Raw genomic sequence first — 12,021 nt, 5'->3', positions numbered from 1 at the left:
CCAAGGTCTCTCACAAACCATGTGACAAGCAAAGCAAAGATTAAATTCTGTTGCTGGCTAATAAACAGCATTGTGGGAGGAAAAATATTTTATCATTATTAATCTGACTACCTGGCATATAATTATGACAATTATTTTTTGGCTCAGTTACTTCTACTTAAGTTTGTGTGGTTTTGTCTGGTTCACTGCAGAATGTTGTCACAATAAAATCTGAAAACAAATTGTCTTCTATTGCAGCTCCTATTCCCCTAGGTGAGATTTATTTGGCAGTACTTTGGAAAAACATCTTACTTCATATTGAAAAATTAAATCCAGTGTTAAGCACTACACTGCTTTACACCAGTAATGATCTTTCTCACATATCTTTTCAGAAGACAAAGATGTCAGGGCTTACTTTCTAAATTAGTAACACTTTAAAAGATCTGGTTATTAATTGACAGGGAGATCACTTAGGAGCAACTTATGGTTACCATGGTACTATAAAAACCTCAGTGCCTTCCAAACTGCTTCTTACATTGGAGCTGGCTGGTGAACAGCCTGGCTGAAGAATGACCAAGCCAGTGTAATAAAGAAATACAATTTTTGAAGAGGGAAAAGGAAAAACAGCTTCTGAAGCTTAGCTCACTGCACTAGTGTGCTGTCATCCAATAAGACATATAGATGTACTGCTCCTGACATTTGCTGTAACTGGGTCCTTTCCCTCTTGACATATGTTGTAACTGGGTTTTCTCTTACAGAACAGCCATTTTGAGAGAAACTCATTATTAATATTTTGTTTGTGATGTAGATGTGTCTTCATTAGATGTCATTCTCGGTACAAACCTCCTCCCTTGCTTTTTTCTGACTGGAGATTGTCAGTACTGAATATGATGGAGCTGTTTATTGGGAGGGAGTTCTCTGATGCTGATCACAGCACAGCAGGAGGTTTTAGCTCCCTTGGGCTATTAAAATTCTTAAATACTGCTTATCAGCTGAGCATTGCTGGAGCACATAATTTCTGAGTAATCGCCTTTCTTTTCTCCACCCATGATGGAAGAGCTGGCTGCATTACTGGGTTATCTGATCCACTGCATATAATAATAAAAAAATGTCTTAGAAATTCTGCAGTCTAGATTAAATCCCAATTTCACAGCTCTGTGTCCCAATTAGTACACAGGATGCAGGGAACTAGAGGAATACAGGATCACAATATCAACTGATTAATCATTCACAGGCATTAACATGAATAAACAGGAGAGATTCATGAATTTCACAGGCTACTGTGTTTCAGCAATCCATATCACTCTGTTACTTTTAAATCTCTTGTGATGACAAGCTTCCAGTCATACCATAGTGCTTGCCTGTGAGACACGAGTAAATAAGATGCAGAATATGAGGGAAAATTCCTTTGCATCTCTAGCCATGGGAATTTGATCTGAGGAAGGATAAATGATATGTTTGTGCAAATGCTCTAAAGCACTTTCACTGCTTAGAGTCATGCAAAGCATGAGCCTTTGCAAGGGTGTCACTTGCCAAAATACAGACTTGATTCTCCACATACCTGAAAGATGATGACTGAGACTGCTCTCCACTTCCCATTTCATTCTTATTCAGAAGGAATGATCTCTGAAGTGACCATTCCAAGTGGACATTTGTCATCTCTTGCTTAACGCTTATAGAATTACTCAGTAAAAAAAAACACCTGGGACAGCTACAACAGTGAGAGGAAAAGCCGCCTCATGACTGAAATGCCCAAGTGGGAATGAGCCCTGCCTGCTGCCTTGTGCAGTTATTTGTTTCACTACATCATTAGGAAAACATCTGTAAAATATTCCAGATTGCAATGACAGAACTACATTCCACTTTCTTACTGCCACAAATGACAACACAAGCTGCAAAGTGGTGAAGAATCATATTTGGTTAGTTATTTACTAACTATTGAAAACAGCTTGGAAATAAGACTCTGAGCACAGCCACTGATAAGATTAAAACTGAAACATGACCTAATAAAATTTGTCAAGGAAACATTAACAGAGAATTGATTAAATTGCAGGCAAATTAATCACTGTTCTCACTCCATAAAACACCACAATCCGACCTTATGTATTGAAATTTCTCTTCACAGTGAGATATATTTACTACCACCAAGGATATTACACTGGAAAAATTTACTGTGAAAAGCACATTTCCCAATGATTTTCAAGCTTAAAGCGAGCTGTTGATTTGCATCACTGCATCTCTGTAGCCTGGCTAACATAGAACTAGCATTTTCACAAAGCACAGAAACAAAGTTAGTTACAGGGATGGTCTTTCATGAGTAATGTTCAACACTAGTTTATAGTCTGCATTTGCTGTTTTACCAAAAATTAAGTAATTTTTTCCAGTCTGGTGATTAAATTAGTATTAAAATAACTCCCTTTCTGGGTTAATATTTCACTGCTGAGTGGTAGAAGCTGAAATGGTGACTGAGTTTTATTCATTTAGCACAGTATTTCAGTGGACTTGGCTCACAGCAACATGACTATTGCTTACTTAAATAACGTCCAGCAACAGAACCACAGCATAAAGGCTTCTAAAGAAAAAGTATTATTCTGTTCTGATAATATACATTTACATTCATAATGCATATTTAAACTTCTTAGCCTCAAGTCCCATATGTGGCAACCATGCTGCCATGCCTCAACTCCAGCATTGTGTAAGTATGAAGAAATCTGTAACCACTTGGCTGAAACTCAGAATTGCATTTGTGGCCAGTTGCAGACGAGCCATGCCTAAATTAGCAGAAAAGGAACACTTCAACCTCTTTCAAAACAGCCACATCTAATGACACTTTTGAATTACTCTGAATTTAAAGGTTGTATAATTTTTATATGCAGTAAAGACCAACTTTCACATCACTTTCCTCTAGATAGGAGCAAGTCCTTTCACTATTAGAGAATATCCATGAAGACTTACATGGATATTGTAGAAATTTTGAACCACATTTCTGGGAAAAAGAAATGTCAATATAGCATGAATACAGCCATTTAGAGAATTCCTAAAGTATTCTGAGATTAAAAGATCCAATTGACCCCAGATGTATTTCTTCAGAACAAATTCTCATCATTATATTGCCCTTGCCTTCAAAATACGAGCAACCCTTCATTTCAGACTTTAATTTCCTTCAGAATGATGCATAAATAGATAGAGTATCTGCAAGCACCTGCACTTGCATTTTTCAACTAACTGCGTCTTCAGAGGGACTTCTGAAATAGAGCATTCTCTAGAGGTAAACATATCACCTTGAGGCAAGACAGAGAATTTTGCTATATCTTATGGCCCATATATCTGTGGCCACATAAAATACTAGTAGGCTGTCCTGCTACTTCTGCTCATCGTCTCTGGTAGCAGATGTACAAAACATGATACAGTTTTAAATTCTCATTCAGTTTGTGCTTTGTTGATGAAGGAAGTAAGATAAACTGATTTTGTTTCACACTTGGAGCAAATGAGAATTTTGTTGTGGATTTCAGTGTCCAGGATTTAAACCTGTAAGGAATTTTCTGAAGTAAATCCAAGGTACAGTTGGCTATAAAAACCCAGATCTGACTAACAGACACTACTGACACTACTGACAAGTGCTGACAGTTCTCTTTGTAGGATTCATTTTATTCAAACCTGCTTTCTCAGGCTGTTCATCTGACACCAAGACTTGCTCCATTCAGCCTACAGCTGTTATAGATGAAAGATGTTTTTAAATTGGTCCAATATCTTAACAATATTTCCACTTTAACATTTTTCTCACTGTATTCAAATGTGTGCCAGATTCCTAATGAGGGTAATGTTCATAACAAAGTAGACAAGACTCTCATACAAAAAAATGGGAGACCTTGAACTGTAGTGGCATGAACAACACTGGTGTAATACCAAGGTCAGATGGCATGGGCCTGAAAAACACAATAATATTGAAAATAACAGGCTGAGAGGATAGACACAGAGTACTGTGAGGTATTCCTGAAGAAGGTGAATTGATGATGAAGAGTTAACACCAAACAGATATACTTGCTCAGTTACTTCAGTAGTGCCTCCATTTTCAAGACTTAAGAGAACATTTCAGTGACAGAAAAAATTGAAATTTGTAGCCTGGCATTGCTATTATTGAGTACTAATTGTGATTTCCACACCAGTGTCATTGTATACTACACACCAGTTATAACCAGTATCTGAGTAACACAATTTTTATGGAAACACTGAATAGCTGTACATTCTACTCTTCCCTTTCTTCTCTATGTTCCACAATGCATTTGCACTTGCATCAAAACTCAAGAGCCAGACCCTCAGTTTAACCACCTGCAACAATTTTATCAGTGGAAAATCTAGCCCTGGGTGTATAGCAAGAAGCCACGGGGACCACGCTTCTCCCTGACTCCAAGCATTGCTGCAGAGGCCACACAAGCTGTAAGGTCTGGCTGTAAGCTAAATAAGACACAAAGTCCTAATGGCACATACTCTTGTGAAAGGGGCTGACAGAGAAATGGAGATAGTGCACGAGCAAGGGAGGGTCCATGCACCTGGGAGAAGATGAGGGGGGAAAAAAGTGGTGTGGGGAGAAGGAAGTGTGTTCGGGGAAAAGGAAGCAGTTGTCCTCCTTCCAGAGACAGCACATTGTAATGTAGGCTCAGCTGCCATGAAATCACCATCTGAGAGAGCCTGCAACATCTCTTAAGTGCTGATGCCCCTTCAGTGCCCTTCACACTGTCCCCCTGAGAGCAAGGGCATTTCCTCAGAACTAGCTTTGAAAAGCTCTTCTCATTTCTTGACTCAACCAAGATACATTCAGATGGACAAGCAGGCAGAGCAGAAACAGTAAAGGAGGTGAAACCAGGTCTGGGAAACAATCAGCTCACCAGTGTGACTTGCTACCTGGGGAGCAAAGGCAGTATTTGGCTGGGCTGAAGGGGCTGTGAAGCGAGCAGTGCACAGGAAAGGAGGCAAAGGCCAGGGACCTCTGCGAGCAAATTCACCTGTCAGAGTAACAAAGATTTCTGCTGTTGGCAGCAAACCTGCTTTAGGAGGTTCCTGCTTGCTCTCCCCACATGTAACTGCTTGTTCCTGTCCCCACAGGGAGGTTCCCTCTCTGACATGGGCCAGATAAGCTTTCTTTCCCATGCTCTGAATGAGGAAGGGGAACTTTTGTAAGAAGAGAGTGGGAGGATTAATTCATATTTTAGATGTTTCTACCATCATGACTTCTGGTTAACAAAGCAAAATTAATAACCCTGCTCTGAAGTGCTACAGAAGTGCAGTACAGACATGCGACTGCTGAAGGGAATCATCATTTAAGTCACTTAGTCATTTTTTCAGGTGGCTGCATCAGATGGACCTTCTCTAAGAAAATGTGGTTTAAATATAAAGAATGACTGTTTTCAGGAAATCTCAAAAGACTTTTAGATTTTTTAAATACTTTTCTTTTTTTCCCCTGTTTTCCACACACATATATATATTTATATTATTGAAAAGCAAGCAAGAGAGCCAGTAAGTAAAGAAAGGTAGCTAAATTGGCTAAAGCAGAGGTAGGTTTGCAAAACACTTCTGCACTGGTAGTAGTAAAGAACCCCTTGAAGCAATGAAAATAAACCCAATTCCCATTCTAATACCTTGAACTAGAGTACATATTTACTATGGTAAACTAGATTTACTATGGCAAATATAACCTGGCTACATATTTTCCTATGGTAAAACGAACTAGAATTATCAGTTATGCTTTCTGATATTGACATGAATTAAGTTCTTAAAAGCCATTAAAAATAGAGCTCACTGAATATCAGCATTAATTCCCTAATAGGCTAGGCTTTTGTCTTGGAGGTTTGCCAAGCAACCTCTATCAGATTCAGAGCCTCACGTGCAGATGTTCAGGTGGACCCAGTATATGCCCTGTAGACTTGGGTAACATTGCAACTAAACCATAGTTACTAAAAGTGACAGGGCAAGGGATCTCAAAGATGTGTGTCTGCACAAGGAAACCATATGCTGCAGCATATTAGTTCCAAAGCAACAGGAAAGCAGGTTCAAAGCTCCAGCTTCTACAAAGTGCACACCCATCAATAGATCTGGAATGGGCCCCCCAGAGATTTCCTTTACAAAGCAGGCAGAGGCCCCTCCCAACTTAATTTCAAATATTAAATTGGATGACATGACCTGTGGATACTCATAGCATATAGGTATAAGCTTTTATTTCATATTGTAGGCAGGTCATTTTTTATTATTAATATTTATACCCATTATGTCACATAGGCTAAGGCCCATTACATATTTAATGAGGTATCTTTTTCAAGGAAATCCAGTATGCATGGATGATGCAGAGAATTTGTAAAGTCACCCTATTCATGCCTATTTTCTCAAAGAAGATATCTCTGTCACTCTCATCCCTGTTGAAATGTTTCTGTTAAACAGAGTTAGACAATCCCTCTGACTTATCCGACAGTACACTGGCATGATAAAGGAAATTTTGTCTCTTTCTGCTGTCTCTTTGTGTATTTATCTCCAAAGGACTCTGAGTACAGAACAGTCCTCCCTTTAATCCCTCAGTCTCTCCGTGAGGATCATCTATAAGTGGAACAGCAGAAATAGGGAGGGAGGAAAGGGAAATAGGATGTGACTCGAGGACCTGCGTGGTGACCACAGATGTCCACTGCTAGACAGACACTGACGTCAGGAGGATCATGCCCTCAAATTAGTGCATAGAAAGAGAACAGGGCTGGGAATTTTGAAACCCCTCTGAGCTGCGTTTACTTAACATATGTCATTAGTAAAAATTCAATTAAAAAATAGAGTTTTGAAAGAACCTTCTTCAAAGCTGATGCCACTGATCATGTATCTTCCCTGCATTCTTCTGGGGAAGCAGTTTTTTAAATTGTCCCATCCTCCTTTTACAAGGCACCAATCATTCTTCCTTTTTGTGTTTTTTCCTCTCATCTTTTGAGATTTAATAAAGTCAACATTCACCAGAATAGTTTGGTATTTTGTGAACACAATTCTTTTTTTATCCAATTGAGGCCCTATTGTGATCATGAAAAAATGAAAACTGTTTTGAGCTACAGTTTACACTGTTAAGAGTTTGATACGGGTCAGTTCTCTAAGGTTATTCTTAGTTCAACTGCTATGTAAACTGTTGATGTCACTGACTGGAGGCTGCTCTCCAGGACATTATATATATGATAATTATATGACAGAAAATGCAACATATAGTTGGATCTGACCTTCAAGTTCACTAGTGTAAAAAAGGGAAAAAATTCTGTAAGAAACTTGCTGTTTTTCCCATTACTAAAATGTTATAAATGTCTTCAAGTTTATGCTCAGTCTACAGCACATACAAAAGTCTTTCCTCACACGGACAGCAGTGCCCCATTCATCTTCAAGCTAGGATACATTGTAAGACTCAATGATCACTGCCTCCAGAAAGCATTTTTGAGACAAAACAGGCAAACTCTTTTGCAAAAGAGTTTGCATAACTAGACAATCATCCAAAAGTGGGATCTTCACTCTCACATAAACATTTTGCTTCTCTGCAAAACAATCTGAGGTAGATTTTTCTGAGAAATAACAAATCATTAAAAATTAATTAAACAACAAACAAGGGATTCAAGAAGAGCACCGCTTCCTCACTCAGGCCCCTTTGCTTGATCTTCATGAGCAGTCAGATTTACAGCTGCTGATATTGCCACAAGAGCAGGCTTTTGTTGGTTTTAGTTTTTCTTCCTGTAGAGCAAGCGCAGCTGCAAAATGCAAGCTCATTTCTAGGCTTATTTATACATCACCAGTTCCAACCATTCATAATTGTGCAACACCCCATCGGGGTACTGGGATTACTGCAGTGTCACAGACAGTTTAAGTGAGGCTCATGGAGCTGTACAATTGTAACTATGTTTTATATGTATAATGAAACGATGTATGACATGGAAGTAAGCCAGCTATACTGAAACAGAATAAACTAACTGCTCTGATGCAACAGTTAAGCATCTCATCAGTTATAAAATCAAACAGGTTTAAAGTAAAAACTATTCAGAGAACAGGATGCTTGACATCGTAAAGTAGCATGTTCAAAGGGTCATTTTTAGAACATTAAGGAAATGTACTCATCCAGTCAAGTTCTCAAAAGAATTCCTGGCACCAAAATGTTCTCTTCTGTTTGCTTTTTCACCATGTTGTAAGAATGGATCACTCTTACGGGGAAATTCTTAGGGGGAAGAAAATGCTGTGTGTGAAACACTGTATGAAACTAAACAATCCTTAAACGTGGCTAATTTTCACGTGGAACTGATGATTTAGCACTGTCATCCTTCAGCAGAGGAGAAAGAACTGTCTGTCTTTAGTTTACTTATTTAAGGTTAAAAAGAGAGAAGGAGTGTAAATTTGATCCTGCTTCAATTTACTTCAGTGGCAAAGCTCTTGCCATGACTTTAGTGGGAGTGAGACTGCATCTTAATTCATTCAATATGGAGAAGAACAAATCAGCTGAAAATAATGTTCTTGTTTATTAGATTTAAATTACTACCATAGTTGTTTTTAACAGTGTTAAGTAAGCCCTGTTTTAAAAGTCAAAGGTTGCCTTCAGTTGTGCCTTTTCCTAGGTGCAGGATCCTGGTCCTCTGGCCAACTCACCACTGCTCACAGCAAGCATGGCTCACTCTGGGACATGGCCACATTCCCACATGGGAATGATATATGTTTGTGGATGTCAGTGTGGATATGTCACTGGTGACAATATCCAAATCTGGGCTGGGGCATCCCCTCCAGCCAAGAAACCAGGGTGAACAGTTTAGTAATATAAATGCATTCATTGAGAACACAACAACACTTATAAGATGTCCATGAAAAGCAACAAAAGTAAAGTGAATCAATAGGTTAAATTTGTTATTAGAGAGCTACATTTCTACTGGGAAATTTTAAGATAGCTGCAAACTGAAAGAAGTTGAATTTTATTTCTTTTTTTTTCCTAGAAGGCAGTCAACCTTCTGGTCTGGCTATTCATTGCCTCTCCCTATAAAGTAAAACCTAGAAACAGACACATAAAATCTGTATGAAAGTTCTTGTCAATGAATCAGCAAAGATTATTACTCAAATGATAGACAGATAGATTGTCTACACTGTGTGAATTAAACATGTCCACATGTGTAAATTAGGACACAGACCCTCAGTAACAGAACTGATGTACTCCTGTAAGTGACATTAATGAATGAGACTGGTTTATGAAAACCTTCTGAATTTGCTGTGGAGGTCAGAATGAGGATGTTAAATGAGGTAGCAGACAATGAGGATGTGCTGCTTAGGGAAGCTGAATGTCACTTCTCTGCTTGGGGAGTTCTACAATTTGCATGAAGGTCACAGGGTATATTCAGCTACATGACAATTACTGACAAATACACACTGTTGCTCTGAGACTGAATGCAGTGCTATACAAAGAGTATTAAAATATGGAATATTAATCAAAAATCATCTCCTGATTTTCTAAATATGGTAATCTTCTATTAGAAGACAGTTTATTACCTTCTCCTAATATTAAATGCAACATAAATATAACATAATAAGAATAACTCATAATGTTGTAAAAATATTTAAGAGATATACATTAATTAAGGTCTATGCAGTGGGAACACCCTAGAAATATCACAAGTGCAATGATAATTTTTGAGATATCAATGACATGAACCAGTATCTAAAAGCTAAAGACTAAGTGAAGAAGATAAAAAGAAATATTGAAGATTTACTCAACTAATGGATCAGGGAAAATGCGGGAATATGGGATGAGGTATGTGATTAAAGATCATGTATTATATTAACAGAGGTGGAAAATACACATATTACAAGATAGTTTAATTTAACTGTATGTGGTTTTAGTTTTATGTGTGCATGTTTTTTTTAAAATACATTTTTAGAAATGAGGCAAACAATAATCATCTATCATGTGACATTATATTGATTCCTTCACTGGCATATCTGTGTCTTAACATTTTCAGCACAGATTTCCACCTCTTAAGTTATTTCACAGAAGACAAAATCGTACAACTTCCATAGAGAGAAGTTCTAAAATTTTAATTGCTGCCTGAATGCGAAGGAGCTGTGACGCACTGTGGTTTATTGAAGCACTCTTGTGGTTATAGGCACTTCTTTTAGCTACCCCACCCTCTCCCTCTTCCTTGATCCACCACTGACTTTCTCTCTCTTCTCTCCTCTGTGTTCCTTTAATACCATTCCCTCTTTTTATTTCTCTCTTTCTGTCTCCCCCGCTTCTTCATCGTCAGCATTCATCACCTGGCATTCCCTTTCTTCTCCTTAGTGCTACAGGGCATGGGAAGAAGCAGTTTCCCAGCCCTCAGCTGAGGTGTGCAGGGCTGTGGCTGGGAGACCCAGTAACTGCAGAGCAAAGTCCTGCTTGCTTCCAGCTTTCCTCCCCCAGTGAATGCTCAGCTCTTCTGGGAAGATGGAACTACGCCATTCCATAAACACATTGCACCTGGAAGGGGATGAAACCTTCCCTTCAAAGACACATGTGTGACCAGGTCTTTGAAGCTGCCTGATGTGGCTAGTTTTGGTTGAAAGAAGGATAGAGCCCTGTATGCTCCTCCTCGTGATATTTCAAGTCTCAGTTCCAAAGAACGGAGATGCCAGGACTTGTCAGTGACATAACTGTAACAGTTTTATGAGAACTGGCAAGATAGTTCATTTCTCCTACATCTTATTCTCAGAAACCTTGGAATTATTCTGGCTGAAATACTTAGGGGGAGGAAGGTAGACTTAATTCAGACTACATTAAATAGTCAGGAGATCTGGCATGCTGTTATCAACAACAAAAATATGGTTTAATTACAAGAAGTCATACTGACAACATTTACAATATATAAGTACGAAAAAATAGTAACTTTTTTTTGTTCCGTGTGGAAATAGAAAAATACACGCCCTTCCACTAAACAAAAGTAAGAGAAGGTACAATAAATTCTGATAATTCTCTTTCTTCTGGATTTTCAGTTCCATCTCTGCTTTCCAAATTAAGATTTATGTGCCATTTTCTATCTGTATCTGTTGTTGATTCCCCCCCCTCTGCAGGGATATAGGTGGATAGGTTTGGACAGGAAACTGTATCCCTCAAGCCAAACTGAAAGGTTTATAAAGTCGCTAATAAAAGTTTGGGTCAAGGCCTAAATATCAATCATCTGCTCATTGTCTTTTTAAATGAGCTCAGGCATTTTCCCAACCGCTCCCAACAGGTCTCTGCCACTATTTTAAACTAAGATTTCAGCCATTTCTTTTTTCCCCCCATGTTGACCTCAGTAATTTTTCTTTCTCCCCCCATCCTTACCTGCCAAATGCATCCATCAGGATTTTGCCAAAGGCTATCTGCTTTTGAAGTTGAGAGGAATTCACTAATCGTTGAGTGTCAAATCCACAATAAATGCCATCACCATATGGTATATGCTGCTTTGGGGAATTATCTCAAGAGGCCTGGCTGTGAGAAGGCTGGCTGTATGTTAGGAGGGGTTTATTGCTAACTTTCATAACTCATGTCAGGTTCTTTCAGTTTCTGTATTCATTGGCTTCAGTGAGTGCAACTGTTTCCTGAATTTATAAAAATGTTGTCAAGATCCCTTGATCTCGCTTCCTCTGTCTCTCTCGCAGAAACACATCCAAACACATTAATACACAGTGGAATAGCAAAAGCACAGTGGCATACAAATCTAGCAAAAGAGAAGCTTGTAAATAAATAGCACATCACTCTGCTTACTCAATAAATTCCTCAGTGTGCTAAACTCATGATAAACATATCATAAGCCCTGACAAAGGCTTTACAGCCTGTCCCATCACACCATCATGAGTGTAATTCTGCAACACATAGGAAGATGTAAGTTTGAAAAATAGAGCAGAAATAGCTCCCATAAGGGCAGAGTGCTGACATAGCTGAAGAATAACTAACTGGAGAGTACTTGTTTTAGTTAAAGAAGACAATTATCAGTGACATATCTCTGTGCCTGTGGCGTACTGTCCCTTCAAAGCAACAAGAAATCTACC

At 38.6% G+C, this 12,021-nt stretch overlaps 1 protein-coding gene across 1 annotated transcript in view; it reads right to left on the bottom strand.

The window, feature by feature from the left end:
• Window positions 1–12,021, bottom strand: part of SEMA3D (semaphorin 3D) — a 138,245-nt gene that overhangs the window by 81,467 nt on the left and 44,757 nt on the right. The gene's annotated exons all lie outside the window — the stretch shown is intronic.

This window comes from Myiozetetes cayanensis, unplaced genomic scaffold (assembly GCF_022539395.1).
Source record: "Myiozetetes cayanensis isolate MyiCay16 unplaced genomic scaffold, myiCay2020 scf3, whole genome shotgun sequence".
Lineage (NCBI taxonomy): Eukaryota > Metazoa > Chordata > Aves > Passeriformes > Tyrannidae > Myiozetetes > Myiozetetes cayanensis.
This window is presented reverse-complemented; position numbering and strand designations above follow the sequence as displayed.